This window comes from Heloderma suspectum, chromosome 7 (genome assembly GCF_057233095.1).
Source record: "Heloderma suspectum isolate Gila_16-S chromosome 7, 16-S_ref, whole genome shotgun sequence".
Taxonomy (NCBI): domain Eukaryota; kingdom Metazoa; phylum Chordata; class Lepidosauria; order Squamata; family Helodermatidae; genus Heloderma; species Heloderma suspectum.
In genome coordinates this window covers 16777767-16787300 of record NC_139464.1, presented here as the reverse complement: position 1 = coordinate 16787300, position 9534 = coordinate 16777767, and positions in this window count along the sequence as shown.

The following is a 9534-nucleotide window of genomic DNA, read 5'->3' as shown; positions in this document are numbered from 1 at the left end:
ATGGGGGCCGCCATTATCCGTACACACTTTTTTTTTTAAGTCACCCGTGATAGGCTACGTGACGATTGACGTAGCCTATCACGGCTGACTTTGCAAATCTAGCCGTGATAGGCTACGTGAATCGTCACGTAGCCTATCAGGGGACTTTTTTTTTTCTTTTATTGCAATGGCGGGGGCGGCAGCCGGTCGAAAGACCGGCTGCCGCTCCCGCCCCGCTCGAACACCCGACGAACCGCCAGCCGGACCCGCCGCCGGGAGGGACATTCAGGGAAGGTAAGTCCCGTCCCGGGGGGGGTGCGGGGTGCGGGGGGGTGCGGAGGATTTCTCCCCGAAACTTGTTCGGGGGGCCGAACACATTGGCGCTCAGCCCCCCGAAGTTTCGGGGAGAAATTCTCCGCCATCCCTAATACCACCCCATAGCCAAAGCTGTTAGGGCAGTTTACAGAGGTTAAAACACTAAAATACAATATACAAAGTTTAAAAGCCATTTACATGAAAGCTCCCAGACAATATAGACACAAACAACAGATAACTAAAAATGACTTTGAACAGTCAGTCATAACTAAAGACACATCCAAGACTGATTAAAACTCATCATATATGTCAGTCACCCTCCTCCTCCTCACTTCAAATTTCCTCATGTGGCATTCCAACAACGTGCATTTCCTCCCCTGACAATCAGTAGGGCAGGCCTGGTGGTAGCAGGATATACCTGCTGCTGCCCTGGGGTCCCCGTTCTGGAACTGTGATGAGCACCGAGCAGCTACCATGGTAATTGCCAACAATGCTCCGGAGTAATGCTATGTCGCTGCAGACCATTGTGGGCAATCGCCATGGTGGCCATTCACCACTCCTCAAAGGCACACTGCTACTGCTGCTGCCCCATCTTCCCTCTCCTCCTCTAGTAAGTCCACCCATGCCCCCATGTTCAGCTAAACTAAATGGGGATGGTGCAGCCAGGTGCCTGATTCCATCCAGGAATCTGGTAGAACTCCTCCTGCCTGCACCCCTGAGTCCTGGTCACTGAGCCCCTGCCCCCACTTGCCCCCTGCCTGTGCTGAACAAGCAGCCCACACTTGCCCCGGCAGCCTTGTTGAGCTCCGCGGTCGCCCTTCTTTGAAAAATGAAATGGTGATAGCAAAAATGTGCATGTTTGCATATGCGAAAATTCATTTTTTTGCGAATGTGCATGTTTGCATATACGTGAAAATGCCCATTTTTACATGTATGCAAATAAGCACGTTTTTGTGATCACTGTTTTATTTTTCAAAGAACGGCGACTGCAGTGCTTGACGAGGCTGCCAGGATGAGTGTGAGCTTCTCATTGAGCACAGGAGGGGCTCAAGAGTGGTCCAGGGACTGGTGAGCAGGGGCAGGGGATGGGCAGGTGCCCATAGAACCCAGACAGGGGTGGGTTCACACATCCCTAAAACTAAAAAAAAGAGGAGGAAGGGCTGCCCATCTCCTGCAGCAGGGGTGCAGAACCTCTTCCTGAGGGTCGAATTCCCTCTTGGAGAAGCTTTCAGGGGCAATATCCCAGGGTTGCATTGGGCTGTAGGCAAAAGAGGGCATGGCCAAAGGCAAAGTGGTGGGGCCAAACCCCCCACCATATTTTAGCTGAAATCTCTTACTGCTAGTAACACAGCTTTAGGAGAGGCATTTCAAATGTTTAGAATGGGGAAAAAAAACTGGACAAAATCCAGAAAACCACCAAATGATCAGTGGTTGGAGTTGGGGCGATGGGAAGAGGGCATGGGAACCATGCTGAGAGGCCTCCCTCAAGCCTGGAGCTGGCCTGAATGGGGGAAAGGCAGATGGCAGCTAAGATGTGGCAAGTTCTACTAGAAACAATGGTATTGGTGGTGGTGATGGTGACTAGAAGCACTATTGTCACTTTGGGTGGCAGTCACACATTCTCCACTTTACCTTTTTGGGCTTTCAATCTCTTCTCTCCTATGGAAATCTCCCACAATGGGTTTTCCCCTTTGGTGTACCTGGTTCATTATTTGCAAGCGCTAGGGATGGTGGAGAATTTCTCCACGAATCTTCGAGAGGCTGAGTGCCGACACATTCGGCCCCCCGAAAGTGTTGGGGAAATTCTCCGCCAGCCCCCCGCCCCCCCCCCCGGGATGGGACTTACCGTGACTGAATGTACCTCTCGGCGGCGGGTCCCGGCGGCGTTTCGGCGGGGGCGGTGAAAATAAGTGCAACACAAATAAGGGCAACACAAATAGCGTTCCCTTATTTTTGCCGTAGTCTATGTAAATTTTTACGTAGACTAGACGTGCCAAACTAAGGAACGCAAATGGTGGCGCCCATGGGCCGCCGCCATTTGCGTACGCGCTTTTTTCCCCCCAAAGTCACCCGTGATAGGCTACGTGATGATTTATGTAGCCTATCATGGCTGACTTTGGAAATCTAGCCGTGATAGGCTACGCAAATCGTTACGTAGCATAGCATGGGTGTGTGTGTGTTTTTACTTTTTTTTTCATGGCCGGGGAGACGGGGCGCTCCTCCCTGGCCTGAATTTCGCCGGCAAGGGATGGGGCGCCTCCCCCCCGGCCTGAATTTCGGGCAGGCGAGGCAGAGCGCCTCCCCCCCTTGCCTGAACTTCGGGGGGAGAACCGAAGCGCCTCCCCCCCACCGCGAAGCAAGCTGCGGGACAAGGTAAGTCCCTTTCGTCCATCCCTAGCAAGCACACATCCTGTCATTTGCTTTATGTGCTTCTCTGGTCAATACCTGCCTTTGGTCAAGAAGGATTAATGTGCAGCTCTCTGCAGTGCATTTCATTTGCAGATTTCTCAGGGCCGGTTCATGTGGGAGCTTGCAAACTGGCTCCCCTGTGTACAGAAGCCTCCAGCTGGCTGTAGCAACTTGGCTTCAGCAGCTGCCACAGCCAGCCAGAGAGCCCCCATTCAAACTGTTCTGCTGCTAATCATCTACTCACCCTCTTCAGCAGCATCTGGCTTCTTTGGGCAACCAGAGAGGGAAAATGTGGCAGACAGCTGTGCATTGAAATACATGACCAAAGGCAGAGAATGCTGAGAGAATGCATGTGATGCAATTGACAAGATGTGTCAGGACTGGTAGGGTGGTATAGCTGGCTTGAGGGCTCATGTAGATGCTGGGACCAGTTCCCAGAATCCTATGCAGCCATGCAGTGGAACCCTCCCCCCCCCCAGGTAATGTAATTTGAAATTGATGGCACCCTCCTTGGATGTCAGTGCTTGGCTGTCCTCCAAGCCAGGCTCTTAGAACCCATGAAAGCTGTCTTCCTTGATGAAGAGAAAGGTTCATAAAAATAGCTCTTGGATAAGTCAGCACTGCGTATTTTTAACATGTGCTGGGGACATCCTTGCACTAAGAGAATGCCTCTGCTAGTGCTTTGGTCCATATGGTCATGTGGAGCAAAGCTCTTCCTCTGTGAAAGGCCAAATGGCTGCAGGGCTTGAGCTGCCTGAGGCAAGGCCTAAATAGTGCCCTTCTCTGCTAGAGTCAATGCTTAAATAATAAAAATAAAAAAGAGTCTTGCTGCACCATTCAGTTGCCAGTCTCTACTTGGAATGTATCAGCATTTTGTTTTTGTTCACAAAACATGTGAGCATGCCTGTCCGAAGCGCTTAATGTGAGCATGAGCACCTTCTACCAAAAAATGTGTAAACTGTCGAACACCTGCTTGCGTTCCTCCCATTACCGATTCCCAGTTCAATTTGTGCAAATTTCCTCCATAGACTGAATCAGCCCTGCTTTAGCCTATGGAGGAAATTTGCACACATTTGGGGACATTTACACAATGTGGGGAGTTTTGCGCAAATCTCCCGTTCGATCACAGCTCGATTTGTGCACGTTTCCCATTCATGCAAAGTGAACAGTGATTGCAGACGTGAACAGGGACTGGGCATGAGGCAAGCGGCAAGATGATGGTTGGAGAATCCTGGCAATTTCCAGCATTGCTCCTTTACCCATTCCTAACCTCTACCTTCATTGATCCCCTCCTCATAGTGCCTTCTGAAGGTAAATATTTACGTATATATTTACCTATCATGGCAAAAAAAAATATTTACCTATCATGGCAAAAAAACAGGAACGCAAATGGCGGCGGCTATGGCGGCCGCCATTTGCGTAGGGATGTCAGAGAATTCCACCACGGATCTCAGTGAAGCTGAATGCCAGTGCATTCGTCCCCCTGAAATCTGTGGCAGAACGAAGCCCCCCTGCCCTACCACCCTGCGAAAGGCGCATGAATTGGAGCACTTACCTGGTGCTATTTGCGCTGCTTTGCGAATGGCGGCCGCATGTGCGGCCGCCATTCACTTCCCCATTTAGGCCATGATAGGCTACGTAAATACTTACGTAGCTTATCATGGCTAACACAGGGATGCCATTTGCATCCCCGTGGAGGCCATGATAGGCTACGTAAGTATTTACGTAGCCTATCACAGCAATAATGAAGAAGCGAATGGCGGCCGCAGATGTGGCCGCCATTCGCAAAGCAGCGCAAATGGCACCAGGTAGGTGCTCCGTTTCACGAGATCCATGGCGGAATTCTCCAACATCCCTAATCTTGAACAACGCACGTTCGCTCATCCCTAGTTCTGACTCAAGTCCATATCAGATTGTAAATTTTGTTTTCGTTTTCCTTTTTGTATAGAAAGAGGGCTGTGGTGGTCAGATGTGAACAGCAACAGCGATCTAATGGTGAGGGATCCAGAACCCTCCTTCCTCCCACCCACAGCATGCTTCCTCATGTTCTGTTCCCTCTCTTTTCTGAAACTGGAAGTGGGCATGATGGGAAGAAAAGCACTCGGAGAAACAGTTTGTGGGGAGGTAAGGGGTAGATCCAAAGAGCATTTCTCTTGTTTAACTCAGCTCAAGCTTCCCAGGGGATCCAATCTGAAGCAGTTGCACTTGCTAGAAGGGTGAGGCAGAGGCAGAGTCAAGTAGGGATGGCTCAGGCACCCGATTCAGTCTGGGAATCTGGTGGAACTGCCCCTGCCCGCACCCTCGAGCCCTGCTCGCTGAGCCCCTGCTCGCCCTTTCCCATGCTTGGCGAATGGCTTTCACCCACCCCCAGCAGCCTTGTCGAGCCTCATGGTTGCCATTTTTTGAGAAATAACATGGTGATCACAAAAATGCACAGATGAGAAAACGCACATTTTGCAAATAAGCATATTTGCATATGCGTGGAAATGTGCATTTTTGCAAAAATGCTCATTTTGTACACACAAATATGCGCATTCGCAAAAAAGCACATTTTTGCTCATATGAAAACATGCACATTTTTGAAATCACCATTATATTTTATTTTAAAAATGATCACCGCAGAGCTCGATGAGGCTGCTGGGGTGAGGGCAGGCTGCTCTCTGAGCATGGGAGGGCTTGTGTGCTGTCCGGGGACCAGCGATCGGGGGCAGGGGCTGGTGGGTGTCCGGAGAACCCAGATGGTGGTGAGTTCACACATCCCTAGTCAAGTCCAATGAAGCAGAGTCAAGTCCAGCTATGTGACATATCATGACATGGTAGGATAGACAGACCTTGCTGGGTGGAATTCACTCAGAAAGAGCTGTTTGAGGAACATGCAGAGGTCTTCCGAGGCTTTATGAAGGCTTGCTGTTCTGGGCCTGCTGTTAACCACCCCTCTGCTGAGCTGTCTGGCTCTTCAAGGGCCATTACTCGATTCTGCAGCCACTGCCTTCTCTGGCTTGTGGTGGAGAAGAGTGCATGGGGATTTCCCTCTGAGTCCAATGAACCCATGTCCTCTGGCTTGAAAAGTCCTGGAGTAACAGGCAATGGTTCACAGGTTTATGCTTCCTCTAGGGATGGCAGAGAATTCCGCCATGGATCTCGGTGAGGCCGAATGCCAGTGCATTCGGCCCCCCGAACTCCGTGCCGGAACGGCCTGCCCCCCCCCCCCCCGCGGATCCCCCCCGGGACGAGACTTACCTGGGGCAGATCTTCCGACCGGCTCCTGCCGCCGCCTTTTGTAAAAAAACAAAACAAAACAAAATGACATGATAGGCTACATAAAGATTTATGTAGCCTATCATGGCTGGGTTTAAAAAAACAAAAACAAAACCGCGTACGCAAATGGCGGCGGCTACAGCCGCCACCATTTGCATTCCTTATTTTTGGCCGTCTTAGTCTACGTAAATATTTACATAGACTATGATGGCGAAAATAAAGGGGGATGCAAATAGCATAGCGGGTGCTATTTGCATCCCTTTTTGATTCGCTGTTTTAGCCTACATAAATATTTACGTAGGCTAAAACGGTGAATCAAAAAGGGACTTAATAGCGCCTGCTACTCTATTTGCGTTCCCCTTTATTTTCGCTGTCATAGTCTACATAAATATTTACGTAGACTAAGACGGCCAAAAATAAGGAACGCAAATGGCGGCGGCCGTAGCCGCCGTCATTTGCGTATGCGTTTCCCCCTCCCCCCAGAGCCCTCCGCGGCCGGAAATCTGGCTGCGGACAGTGTTGGCCTGGGCTGGGCCTGGCTGGCTGCTCCGCGGAGCTGCCGCAGAGCACAGCTGGCCATGGAGGATTCCAGGGGGGCGGAACGGATCGCCTCCCCCCCGTCGAGGATTCCGGGGGGAGGGACGGAACGCCTCCCCCCCGCCATCAATATGATCTGCGGAAACGTAAGTGACTTTCATACATCCCTAGCTTCCTCCATGCTCGAGTCTTCCTCAGAGCCAGAGAACCTGGAAGCCTTCTCCACTCCTCACTTGCCGCTCTTTTTGCTGCATCACTTTTCCTCTGCCCACCAGCCATTTGGTGGCTTCCTGGCTTTTGTGTAGTTTTCCCCCATTCTAAAAGTTTGAAATACCTCTCCTTGGGCTTAGTTACTAGGAACATAGGGACACAGGAAGCTGCCTTATACTGAGTCAGAACACTGGTCCATCTAGTCCAGTGTTGTGGACACTGACTGGCAGTGGCTCTCCATGGAAATCTTCCAACACCCTACCTGGAGAAGCTGGGACCTTCTGCATGCAAAGCAGGTGCTCTGTCACACTGAGCTAAGATAGGCATCTTTGGTATTTTGCCCCCACCCCCATTACCTTTGGTGCTGCCCTCTTTTAGCCCCACCATCCTCTGGAATATGGCCCCGAGAACTTAAGCCAGATTCCGGCTGAACATCAGGAAAAACTTCCTGGCTGTTAGAGCAATACGACAATGGAGCCCATTACCTAGGGAGGTGGTGGGCTCTCCCACACTGGAGATATTCAAGATGAAGCTGGACAGGACAGCCATCTGTCAGGGATGTTTTGACTTAGTTTCCTGCATTGAGCAGGGGGTTGGACTCGATGGTCTTATAGGTCCCTTCCAACCCTACTATTTTATGCATCTATGAGTCTATGATTCCCTCGGGCTGAAAGAAGTTCAGACACTCCCAGTCTGTGTCTTAGCCAGGCTCAAGGATTCTCCTGCTCCAGTCTAAAAGATGTGTCCAAGAATCCTGCTGCCTGTGCCCCTTGTGCCAACAATCCTCCTATCCAATGCCCTGTGATGACTTTGGCGGGCATCTTGTTTTACTGGGGTTGGGTTGAGAGGCTTTAGCTGATTCAGCAGTCATTATGGAAGCAGCAGCTTTGAGGATGGGATATACCTTAAGAAATTGGATATGTTCAACTTGGGTGTGAGGTTCTTGGCTGTTTGGAACTCAACTGCAGTATGGATTAAAGAGGTCAAAAAAGATGCTACTCTTTAAAGGCTTTTCCTGAGTATGGAAATAGTTTCCTTCCCCCTTTGAACTCATAGGAGGCTACCAGTAATGTGGGGCAGAATCTTTTTCCAGTGCTTTATTTTTCCATGTAAATTTTTCTGTTTTATAAGTTCACTAGTAAAAATGAATATATGTGAATTGCAAATACAATATTAGGCAAGCTTGGCAGTTTCAAAGCTGTAATTAATGTGTTTTTTTCAGGTGATTATCACTAGCACACATATATGTCACTGTAATACATATATATCTCATTGTGAAATGGAACTAATAAATAGTGACAGCAGAACTGACGGTGCCCCAACAACCTTAGTGGAAGAGTGCTGAACTCTGCTTAGATAGATGAGTGGTTGTCAGCATATCATCCACATTTCTTTGGGGTGCTAAAATTAATTAGTGTGTCAACAGTTTTCAGCACCTTTCTTTTCTTAAATCTAAACAATGTAAGGAAAGTACATGCTATTGTCTTAAAATTTTGACAAGTATTCCAATAAAACATTCTACTTAATATAACATTTAAATCACATGGAGAGAACAATCCTGTGGCCAATAGACACTGTCTAGAGGACCATAAGATTTTTTGGTTTCCTGACTCCAAACTCGGAGACAGTGCTCCAAGCTCGGAGCCAGGAAACCGTGCTCCCTGCCCCTCCCCTTTGTAAAAAGAAGCATGGAGAAGGTGAATAGGGTGCATTCCCAGGGGCGGGGAGGAGAAGAGACCACAGAAGCCCTTTTATGTTGCTTCCTATGGGGCTGCAGTGGCTTAGTGGTTAAGACGCTGAACTGCAGACTGGAAGGTTGGCAGGACAGCAGTTTGAGACCCGAGTGCTGCGTGATGGAGTGAGCTCCCGTCTTCAGTCCCAGCTTCTGCCAACTTAGCAGTTCAAAAGCAAGAAATTGCAAGTAGATAAATAGATACCACTTCAGCGGGAAAGGTAACAGCATTCTGTGCACCTCGGTGTTCAGTTATGCTGGCCACATGACCACGGAAGCGTCTTCGGACAGCGCTGGCTCTTCGGCTTAGAAATGTAGATGAGCACCACACCCTAGAGTCGGACACGACTGGTTGGGGACACCTTTACCTTTTTATGGGGTCTCCAGCCCCCCCCTCTGAAGACCCAGTTAGATGTGTGAAAGTGCACATCTAGCCAAGAATGCAGGGTGGGCAGAGCACGGAGGAGAGGGGCCCCTCCGCACTCCACCTGACCTAGATAAGAGAGTCACCAGCCTCCAAGTTCAGAGGCTGACGTCTTCCTCCATAGGAGTGTGCCCTGAGCGTGCTTTAATTTTTTTGCTCAAATATTTCAGACCAAATATTTCTGGTGTATTGGGACAAATCTCTCTCTCTCTCTTGGATCCCCTTTTTTTAGCTTTGCTGTTTACTCAATACAAGTAAAATTAACATGCTAACTTAGATCACTCTCTAGGACATCAGAACATTCTGTGATGTAAACTGGAAGCGGTCCTGTGCAAGTGACCATGTACAAATTAATGTAATTTGCATTGGAAATATTTCTGGGGGGGGGGGAAACGCACGCACACAGAGTTCAAATTTTACCAGAAAACCCACATCACTAGAGGCCACATAGTTGGATTTTCAGAGCCTTGTGTGCAAAGTTTAATCTCCATGAAAAAGAATCCATCTAGAACAGATCACTGGAGACGGAAGGGCTGGTGCATGTTATAAGATGCACAATTAAGGTCCTGAATAGGCATTTTTGAGTTTGAAATTACTGGCCTGTCTTTGCTATGTTCTGTGATCCTGAGTGTTTGCAACTTTTTTATTTGCCTTGTCACCAATTTGTGCT